Consider the following 12,503-nt stretch of genomic DNA (forward strand, 5'->3'; position numbering starts at 1 on the left):
CAATCCCAAGAAAGTATCTGAGGTCTCCTAAATCCTTCATCTTGAAGGTATCTTGGAGGATCTTTTCGGTGTGTTGAATGAGTTTAAGCTCATTACCAGTAATCATCATATCATCCACAGATACAAGAATTAGTACTAGTGATGTACCAGTCCTTTTAATGAACAATGAGTAGTCCAAAAGACTTTGAACAAAACCAAGTCTGATAAGAGCTTCAGTGAGTTTTACATTCCATTGTCTAGGAGCCTGCTTCAACCCATAGAGGGATTTGTTGAGCTTACATACAGGTTTTCCCCATGCACAATGAATCCCTGTGGAAGCTGAAATCCCTGAGGCAGAGTCATATAGACTTCATCAAAAAGATCTCCCTGAAGAAAAGCATTGGAGACATCCATTTGATGAACATGCTAGTGTTCCGAAGCAGCCAGAGCCAACACACTCCTGATAGTGACCATTTTCACAACTGGAGAAAAAGTCTCATGGTAGTCTAAACCTTCCCTCTTGAACCCTTTGGCAACTAATCTGGCTTTAAATCTCTCAACTTCTCCAGAAACCTTATACTTAATCTTGAATATCCACTTGCAGCCAATAGCCTTTTTTTGAGAAGGTAAGGAAACCACTCGCCAAGTCTTATGATCCTCCAAGGCTGATATCTCAGCCTGTATTGCCTCAACCCACCTAGAGTCCTTGCAAGCTTCCTTAAAAGTGATAGGTTCAACATCAGTCCCAAAGGAAGAAAGAAAGGCCTTATAAGAGCTGGATAAATGATAATAGCCAATGTACTGATCAATGGAGTATAATGGCTTGATAGGACTGAGTCGAATAGAGGCAACATAATCTTGAAGCCATAATGGAGTTCTGCTGATCCTGTGAGACTTCCTCTGAGCAGGAACTTCAAGTACAGGCACAACAGATGACACACATGATTCCTCTATAGGCACTGAACCAGGATCATAACAAGGATCATGATCAGATGGTATATGAGTAGAGGGAAACAATTGCCAGGAACTAGATGTAGGCACAACAAAAGGGAATATAGACTCTCTGAATTCAACATCTCTGCTGAGGAAGTCGCAAGTTATACAAAAAATACCCCTTTGTAAGATCATTATAACCTATATGAATACCAATCACATTTCTAGGGTGAAATTTATTAGTGATGTACATGTTTTTGGCATAACAAAGGCAACCTAAGACTCTCATATGTAAAAGAGAAGGTTTCTTCTTGTGAAACACCTCATAGGGTGATTTCCCATGTAACACAGGTGTAGACAACCTGTTGATAATGTATGCAGCACTGAGAATGCAGTGACCCTAAAATCTGATTGGGATATGACCCTGAAACCTGATTGCCCTTGCCACTTCAAGTATGTGTTTGTGTTTCCTTTCAGCAATCCCATTCTGTTGAGGAGTATGAATACAAGTCTTGTGATGACTAATACCCAGACTGGTAAGCAATTGATGACACTCAGTATTGACAAACTCTGACCCATTATTAGTTCTAATGGATTTAACAACAAAGTTAAACTGAGTTTTGACCAAAGTAAAGAAGTTTTTCAACACAACACAAACATCACTTTTGGATTTTATTAGAAATATCCATAACATCCTAGTACAATCATCCACTATGGTAACAAAGAATCTGTTACAATCATATGTGGGAGTGTTGAAGGGACCCCAAACATCTATATGTAACAATTGAAGAAATGGAAGTGCTATGAGGAAAAGGAAGTCTATGTTGCTTAGCTAAAGGGCATATGGTGCATGTGTATACAGTTTGAGAACATTTACTGGTAGAAAAATCAAGAGTATGAGCTAACACACTGGATGATGTATGTCCTAGTCTTTGATGCCACAATTGAATCTGAGAGTCTGTTGAAGAAGAGGCAGCAGCAGTGTGTGCTAGATGTGACTAACATTGTGTGTCTGTGGAGTAAGTATGAGAAGGGAGATGATAGAGCCCAACATGCTCCTTACCAATCACCTTCACCTGCCCACTTGAGAGGTCCTGAATGACAATAAAGTCAGGAAAGAAATACACAACACATTGCAGGTCTTTAGTCATTTTTGACACAGATAGTAGATTGAACTTAAACTCTGGAATAAGGAGAACATTATTGAGAGTATCATGTTTAGTCAAACTACTTGAACCAGTGTGTGTGATAGGAGTAGTGGTGCCATTTGGTAATTGTACAGTTCTAGGATTATTTGGTGAAAGAGTGTGTTTCTGAACAAGCATATCAGCATGTGGTGTCATGTGATTTGTGGCTCCTGAATCTATAATCCAGTCCATGTGAGTAGAATGACTTGTGAGTGCAGTAGTTGTACCTGCTGTGGGATATTCCTGAGCTAAATTTGCACTTGAATGAGATGAATGAGATGTAGATGGTCCTTCAGTGCCTCTATGTACATTAGTCTGTCCAAGCATAGTTAAAATCTGGTTATATTGTTCATGTAAGACAGTCATTCCTCTTTGGTAATCAGTTTGATCAACCTGACTATTTCCTCTCCCATAACCTTGGCTTCCACCATGATTCCCTGAACTTACATATCCTTGGCTTCCACCATGATTCCCTGAACTCATACCGCTGTTGTGATCAAGGTCAGATCTATGGTTGTGTTCAGATTCACTAACCACATTATTGGCAGCTGGATATTGTCCCCTTCCGTTAGGAGGTCTGCCCCTCCTAGTGTTAGTAGAGAATTGTCATTTCTTCTTCCTTTCATACCCAGGGGGATATCCATGAAGCTGATAACAAATACCTTGAGTATGACCTATGCGTTTGCAGTAATCACAAAAGGCATTTGGATCATAGGTAGAGGTGTGTGATGGTCTTGACCTAGGCACTGATTGTGTTGGATTTCGACTAGTGAACAAAGCATTCAACTCGGACGAGCTAGCAGATGATTGTGAAAATGTTTCGTTGACTTCCTCTTTCAATTAACATAGAATAAGTCTTATTGAGAGATGGTAATGGCATCATCATCAGGATCTGTCCTCCAGCTTTTTCATATGATTCATTAAGACCCATAAGGAATTGCAATAACTTCTGATTATGCACAAATATAACAAATTCTCTTGAGTTTGCACAGTCACAGGCACGAACTGGTGATAAACTATCAAACTCTGCCCAGTTCATTTAATNTGAGAGATGGTAATGGCATCATCATCAGGATCTGTCCTCTAGCTTTTTCATATGATTCATTAAGACCCATAAGGAATTGCAATAACTTCTGATTATGCACAAATATAACAAATTTTCTTGAGTTTGCACAGTCACAGGCAGGAACTGGTGCTAAACTACCAAACTCTACCCACAGTTCATTTAATTGAGCAAAATAGACTGAAATTGAACTTGTACCTCGACTAATTGTGGCAATTTCTTTATGAAGCTGAAAAATACGACTTCCATCAACCTTATCATATCGTTCTTGGAGATTCTTCCACACAGCAGTTGCATTTGTGGAGTAAACAATTCCTCCAAGTAATTCCTTCGACATACAGTTCATAATCCATGAAAGTACAATTGCATTACACCTTTCCCATAGATTTGTCAAATTAGGACCATACGCCTCCTTTTTACATGAACCGTCAATGAATCCCAACTTATTACGCCCTAGAATTGCAATCTTCATAGCGCGACTCCATACAGAGTAGTTATCAACTCCGGTTAGTTGAATTGAGCTAAGTAATACTCCAGAATTGTCAATTGTATGTAAAAACAGAGGATGATTGTGACTTAACTTCTCAGGCAACTCATTGTCCACATTCGCCATAGCTTCACCAGCGAGATGAGCAGTACAATCAGTGTGTGTTTATATCAGAAAGTAGTTACAGCAGTAATCGATCTGCTCTGATACCATGTTAGATATCTTGAAGAAGATATCTTGAAAAACAGTTCCCTTTGATTAGGAATGTTCTAGACGTAAAGAAGAAGAATTAGAGAGAGAGAAATGAACTTCATTGCTTAATAGAAAAACAAATGTGCTACATTTATACAAACTAAGTAGGAATCTTGTTGTAACTAATCTAACCGACTCTTTACTAACTAACCCTCTAACTTCTATTAATTACATACAAAATCTTACTAATTACATGTAGGTCCTATGTAATACCTTCTTCAATACGTTAATAGTTTAAGTGTATTATGACACTTCATTCTTATTATTATTACTAGTCCTGGAAACATGTATTGCACTATTTCAAAATATTTAATAAAAAATTTATATTGCAAATGAAAAATTTTAAATGGTGCATATAGTATTGGTCTTTCTTTGTTCTATAAATAAAAACCAATCATACAAAAAATAAGTAATAACTTGTAAGTTGAGGTTATAAAATCTTACAAGCTTTATGCTACTTTATTGACATATGTAGTACTTTAATTTAAAGATAAATACAAACTTGAATTTATATAAATGTTTGCATATGATAAATTAAAAAAATTAAAAACGGCGGAGATGATTGTATAGTAATTATCTCATAGCATAAAAAGAAAAATGCAATACCACATATGAAAATATTATATAGTCATTAGAACAACCATGAAACCTAAAAATATGAATGAATGAACTACCATTTATTATGTTTCATTAAGAATCTGAAACTGAAGATGATGGAGAAGAAGACATTATGAAGATTATATTGTAAAAAGAAAAAATATAACTCATAAGCACAAACAGTGATCATTAATAAAAACAATGAAAATTGAAATACAATAAAATATAAGATCATAGTGACCCTGTTATTAATTTTTATTTAGATAACGATAAAATAATTCTAATAAATTAGAAAATATTTTTGGGATAATGCATACGTACCTCCCTTACCTTAACTAGAATCCCATTATCCCCTAAACTATTTTAAAATGGAATAAAAACACTTAAAAGCTAACGTGGCATAGACAGTGTGCACACTCTCTTGAAGGCAAGTGATGAGTTAAAAAATTGGACGCATGTCTTCTTTTAATTAATAACANGTTCTTTCTATGTAAAATATTTATTTTAATTTCTTCCTCACTTTAAACTTTTTATTTTTTTTTGTTTCCTTAATTTCTTATCTTCTAACTTTTAATTCTTTAAAAGATTATGTGTATTTTTTAGAAAAATAATTAAAAAGTGTCCTTTAATTTTAATGTTTTAATTTTTTCTGTTTTATTTGATTTTCTTCACTTATTCTGATATCCATTCGAAATTAACATATTTTAAATAAAAAGCATTTGAAATTAAATTTACAATCCAATCAAAAGGAAAGACAAAGAAAATAAAAAGAGTAAATAAAATCTATAGAAAAATAAAGGAGAAAAAACAATGAATGAAGGTAAAAAAAAAAAAAAAAGTTTAAGTACAAGGAAATAATTTTTTTTAAAATTGTGTATATTAACTTAATTTGAATACAAGATAAAGAAAATAAGAATATTTTTTAAAACAATAAAAATTATTAGCAATAAAATAAAATTAATTTTTAATTTTATTTTTTTAAAATCTGACGTGGCGGTGCATGTGTATAAACACAACCAACTTACTTGGTTGAAGGTGCCACGTTAGCATGAAAGGTGCACGAAAATATGAAAAAAATGACTTCGGAAACAATATGGCTCTAGTTAAGTTAAGGGGTGTCACTGAAATTTGGGTGATTGTTTAGAGGTGTTACTTATGCACTATCCCAATATTTTTATTTCTTAATCTTTCTGAATTGAAGTATGATAAACATTTTCTAATTTAAAAAATCATCATTAGGAAAAGAATGCATTTAAAAAGAAAAAAATAATACTTATTTCACAACGGGCATTTTTGATCCATTAACTAACAATAAAGACATTTTTGGAACAAACTATTGACGCCAAAGACATTTTTGGACCAAACTATCAACTTAGGGTCTATTCATTTATTTCACATAATTTAAGGGTACTTTTGAACTTTTTACGTATGGCACAATATCTAAAACTCCTTAAACTTGACAAGTGGCTGAAATTCCAAGATAGTAGAGTTCCGACCATGTTTTATTTTTTATTTCCTCTTTAGATATAATGACTATTTATTTCAATATTATTTTTTCTTTTATTGGACTAAGCAGGTAAAAAAGAAAGCAGTCGCTCTCTCTCTCTTGGCGACATGAAGCTTTGAGTACTGCCATGGATGCTCCCTCCTCTCCCCAGCCTCATGTTGTGGGAGAGACGTCTTCTAAGATCAACTATGCATCTCTCCTTCATGCTAATTCTTCTTCTATGGCGAACCTACTATCAAATTTACTATGGATGAGGTTGTTGAATTCACAAGGGAAGAAGGATTACACGAGGCGATAGTTATCAAATTCTCCTATGGTCATCCTGATTTGAATGATATTCGTACCTTAATACCCAATCAACTTGGCATCAAAGGCAACTGTTTGGTAGGTTGGTTTGCCCATAGACACTTCTTCATCAGATTTGATCAATTTGAGGACTTTGTAATAGCACTTTCTACTCATGTACGTTATTTGCAATTCAAGAGTGAAGAAATCTATATAGGGTGTTTTCATGGTCACAATGGTTCAACCTTAAGGAATAAACCTCTATAGCTTTGACATGGATTTCTTTCGCCGCTTCCACCTAATAAGTTTGAAAGAAAAGCTTTATTATCAATTGCTTCAGCCGTTGAAAAACCTTTAGCAATTGATAAAGCGACACCGATTATATCGAGACCTAGTACGAAAAGAGTGAAGGTTTTGGTTGATCTTCTTGATAAGTATCCAAAAAGAATTAAGTTATTTTATTTGGATGAGAAAACTGGAAAGTATTGGAACAATAACAAGAAGTCATGAATGATGATTTTCCTCTATATTGGAACAATCCAGGTCATTTTTGTGTTATGCCTTGTGTTCATAGTTTAGAGCATTCCTATAGCGAACCCAAGTCATTTTTGACTTGATGGGACTGACAGTTTAGTCACATGGTCATTCGTTTGGTTTTATGCAAGTTTTTGTGTTTTGAACCTGAACATACATTTTTATCAAAAGTTCAAGATCATCTCTGAATCTAATTTTGACTATTCCATCAATTTTGGAAGGGACATTTTAGACTAGTAGCGTGATCAACACGACTCCCGAGTCTTTCAGTGCGAGTTTATGCGATTAGGCATTTTATATTTGACATAATACATAAATATGACCATTAACTTGGTTTCAGTATACAACTATGCCCTCCAACTTTGAGTGTGCATAAATAGGCACTTAAACTTATATAAAATTGAACAAATAGACACACATGTCCTACATGGCATAATACATGTATGATGCCACGTAGGACACAAAATTGTCATGTAGGGTGCTATGTAGGACGAATGTGTCTATTTGTTCAATTTTATACAAGTTTAAGTGACTACTTGTGCACAACCAAAGTTAAAGGTCATAGTAGTCCGCTGACGCCAAGTTTAGGGTCATGTTTATATATTATGTCTTTTATCTTTCAAGTTAAGGCCGAAGCTTGACTTTAGTCAACATTCTGAGTAAATGAGCTCAAATGAGAATTTTTTCAGTGTGGTTAGCTCTGAAGTGTTGAGTTTGGTTTAGAACGATCCTTCGTTCGGATCCCGAGGCTTCCAGGATAATTCTAGGCCCTTTTATGGATTTTGACTTAAAACGAAGTTTGTGAGCACTTGGCATCCTGGATCAGCCTCTTCTTCTATATATATGTTTAGCTAGTCTTTTGCCTTTGAGACGACTTTGTTGTTGTGGTCCACTTTTGAGACTTGTACTTTCATTTTAGACAGCTTTGTACTTGTGACTTCTAGGTTCTGGGAGGGATTCTCTTGTATATAGATTTTTACTTGCTTTCCGCTTCTATCTTATTTCATTGTTTAGTGTTAACTCTGTTTAGTTCTACCCTTACACTCATTACTTTTCGATTTGAGAATGGGTTGGCTTACCTACTGGTGGATTATAGTAGGTGTCATCATGACTCGAGGGATCAGGTCATCACTGAAGACAAATGGCTGAAGCATCTTCCACAAAGGAGTTAGCTTCAACTGATTTGAATGTTGGCAAGGTTATGGAAAATTTAACAGATGAAGTTCTTAATAATGCTACAAATTTGATCAATGAGTCGATTGCCGAATTGGGGAAACAACTATCTCAAAACAGAGGCGTTACAAGTGAGAAATCCTACCTACCTATTGTTGCAGCGTAAAAATTAGCGACTGGTACATTGCCATTGGTGAAAGCGGCACCAATAGCTGATTCGGGGCAGAAACTAATTGCTACATGTGATGGTGAAGTTGCTGAACATTTTGAGTTGTGTAAGGCCAATTTTGTTGGATGGGGAAATGATGAAATAGGGCGGCTAACAACTGATAAATATACTGATTTGCAAGCTCAAAAGTACGGCAATGAAGAAGATAATGAAGCTGAAAATTAGATTTTGGTTGTGCATAAAAAAATAACTGGTAGTCATATACATTCTCCGACTAGTCGAAATAATTCTCCAAGGCATGATAAGGGTGATATTAAAAACTTTTAGTTGCGTATCTATCCTAATTTAAATTTACCAACGCAGTATGCTTTGGACCATTGTTGGTAGCTGGTAAAAGGCAACTGGATTGTAAGGAGATGATTATTAATAATGCTGCCATAGTAATCAAATACTACAAATTGGGTGATGCTCTTGTGATGTATCTCCAAAAAATTGACATCTAACCATTGTTGCATTTGTGATGCTCTTGTGATGTATCTCAAAAAATTGATATCTAACCATTGTTGCATTTGTGATGCTCTTGCTGTATCTCAAAAAATTGATATCTATACATTGCACATTTTATTCTATTCTTGAATTAAAAAAAATAACTATGAAAGTACTAAAGAGTATAATTTTTGTTTTGATCATCCGTTTTTGTTTTTAAATTCAATAAATCATGCTGTTTGATACCTATTGTTGTAGTAGTAGAGTGTGTGTGTATATATATATATATATATAATTTTTTGGTTGGATTATATTAGGAATTTTTTGATTTCTTTTTCATTATTTTTTTTGTTTTCCATTTTCCCCATTATCATTAGTATGCATTTTTTCCTACTATCTTAAGTATGCAATTTACAGAAATGTTCATCTTTATTTATATATTTATATAATAGAAGAAGTAAAAAATATCACATGCTAACATATATGTTATTTTGGACTCTTATTTTTATCATAATTATAATTCTAATACTTATCTTTATTGATTGACATCTATTTCATTATTTTAGAAAGTATATAATTATTTTTCAAAAATATGGTTATGTAAATGTAATATAAAGAAAACAAAAAATAATTTTTAACATATACAATTTAAAAAATTATAAGAGATTTGTACTCTTTATTTTTTAAATAACAGATTTAATTAAAGAAAAAAAATTGTCGTTTGTCTACTAATATCTAATTTTAAGTTAAAGATGATTATATAAATTAAAATAAAATTTATATATTTGGCTTAAAAATAAAGACATCTCTATAAAATGATGAAAAATACAGAGACAAAATAAGATAAAATAAAATAAAATAAAATGTAAAATCAACTAATACTAACTTAGTACGTCTCTCTTATCCACATGCCCAACTATCCTAAAAACATTGAACGGTCTAAATTCTTTTAAAAATTAAATTTTTAATTTTTAATAAATCATATTTTTACCTCCTTTTTGATCAAATTATAATTTCAACAAAAACGAAAATTTTATTTTAAAAAACAGTTACATAATTCAAACATTTTATATATACTACACTGATAAAAAAAAATCATTGATTGCAATTTGCAAATTGTTCTCTCAAAACAATTTTTTTTAAGAAATAAAAGAATTCATGAGTTATCTAAGAACCTCATATTTACTGTGCAATATATATAGTTTATTACGTTGGTTTTTTTAAATCATATTATGTAGATTTTTTGGTTCATAAAATATTAATTTTATTTTTTATAGTGCTTGAATTTTGGATTTGGAGGTAACGATTGCACATGAAAATAAATTAAATTAAAAAATGTCATGACAAAAATAAATATTTAATATTTAACGAAAAACGAAGAAAAAGAAGAAGAAAACATTAATAATATGATATTTAACAATATATAGGTAAATTTTATTTGATATATTTTTTAAAAAGTTAAAGATAGAAAAGGAAAAAAAATAACGTAAATCATCCCTAAAATTCCTCACCCACTTACCTAATAATCCTAATATCTCAAAACTCAATTATATATATTTTANTAATTTAAAGATGATTATATAAATTAAAATAAAATTTATATATTTGGCTTAAAAATAAAGACATCTCTATAAAATGAAAAATACAGAGACAAAATAAGATAAAATAAAATGTAAAATCAACTAAAACTAACTTAGTACGTCTCTCTTATCCACATGCCCAACTATCCTAAAAACACAGAACGGTTTAAATTCTTTTTAAAAATAAATTTTAAATTTTAATAAATCATATTTTTTACCTCCTTTTTTATCAAATTATAATTTCAACAAAAACGAAAATTTTATTTTAAAAAACAGTTACATAATTCAAACGTTTTATATATACTACACTGATAAAAAAAATCATTGATTGCAATTTGCAAATTGTTCTCTCAAAATAAATTATTTTAAGAAATAAAAGAATTCATGAGGAAAGAAGACGAAGAGAACATTATCTAAGAACCTCATATTTACAGTGCAATATATTTAAATTATTACGTTGATTTTTTTAAATCATATTATGTAGATATTTTGGTTCATAAATTATTAATTTTATTTTTTATAGTGCTTGAATTTTGGATTTGGAGGTAACGATTGCAATGAAAATAAATTAAATTAAAAAATGTTATGACAAAAATAAATATTTAATATTTAACGAAAAACGAAGAAAAAGAAGAAGAAAACATTAATAATATGATATTTAACAATATATTGGTAAATTTTATTTTATACTTTTATAAAAAAGTTAAAGATAGAAAACGAAAAAATATAACCTAAATCATCCCTAAAATTCCTCACCCACTTACCTAACAATCCTATCTCAAAACTCAATTATATATTTTAATCTTTTACCAATATAATAAGAAAGACAAAAGTACTACGGATATCACAAAAAAAATAATCAATTTTTAATTTTTTTTAGAAACAATCACATTTGTATTTTTAAAAAAATGAATGTCATCAATAAAAATGTTTTCAAGTTATCATTTAAAAAAAAATTAAATTTAAAATACTCTTTATGAGTATTCGTCAAATTATATATTTTAATAAATATGCAAGTTTAGAATAAGAAATATTCCCTATTATNTTAAAGTTAACGATCAATTGTATATTCAAATAAAAGATATTTGAACTATTTCATAAACATATATGGTTTATCTTATTATACTAGAGATCACATTTGAAGATAGAATAAAAATAATATATTAATTATTTTATATAAAAATAATTTAAAAAATTTAAAAATAAATCCTAATATTATATGCCACGGTTAACTTAAACGTATTACTAAAGAATAAAATTTACAACACATTATAAAAAGGTCAAAAAAATCTAAAAATTCATAAAATAAAAGAAGAGACTTATAGTAAATCTAATGAATAGAAGATGATCCCTTTTTTTCATCTTTCAATTTTTTCTTTGCACTGAAAATAATTTATTTTTATGTGATATAATATTAATTTGACTATAGTAATTATTTTTTTTTATATTTTTCACTAAAATTCATCTTTTTGTGCATCTTTAGTTTATGAAATTATATTTGATTGAATGGAAATCATCTTATTTTCAAGATTGAACTTGCTTTGCAAATTAAATTTAGAATTTAGCTACAAGTAGAATCAATATTTTGAATACTAGCTTTAAATTGATCTATGAATTTAAAATTCAATGAATTAAAACAAATAAAAATTCAACACACGCCACATATATTATTAATCTTCAACCTGTTTGGTGTCTTTGAAGAACATGACTTCATCACACATAGATTATGGCAAAATTTTGTTAGCATTAAGTGTATATATAAAATCAATATTATATATGATTATACATGCACTTTGTTACTCAATAATAATTTGTATTAATTATTTTTATATTTAAGTTATTATATTTTTTAAAAATCGCGCAACGCGCGGGTACGTATACTAGTTATATTAGTGACGAAAATTGAAAAATAGATTAACATATTATTTTCCGGATGAAAATAGTATATATTATTTAATATATTTTTAAAAATATTATATAACATTTAAAAAGAATTAAAAATATTAAATATTTAATTAATGAGATTATATGTAAAATAATATGTTTGCAAAATAATAGAAATAATGAAAAAGTAAAATAGAGAGTGTGAATAGTAGTTCTCCAAATTTGGAGAACTACTATTCACATCTCTATAAATAGAGAATAGAGAGTAATATAAAGATGGATTGGAGAGGATTTTCTCTATTTTACCCTCCAAATATAGAGAACGGAGGGTAAAATAGAGATGGGTTGGAGATGGTCTGACACAAATGTGGTAGCCAATTTTCACAA

This window comes from Solanum stenotomum, chromosome 8, assembly GCF_019186545.1.
Source record: "Solanum stenotomum isolate F172 chromosome 8, ASM1918654v1, whole genome shotgun sequence".
Classification (NCBI taxonomy): Eukaryota; Viridiplantae; Streptophyta; class Magnoliopsida; order Solanales; family Solanaceae; genus Solanum; species Solanum stenotomum.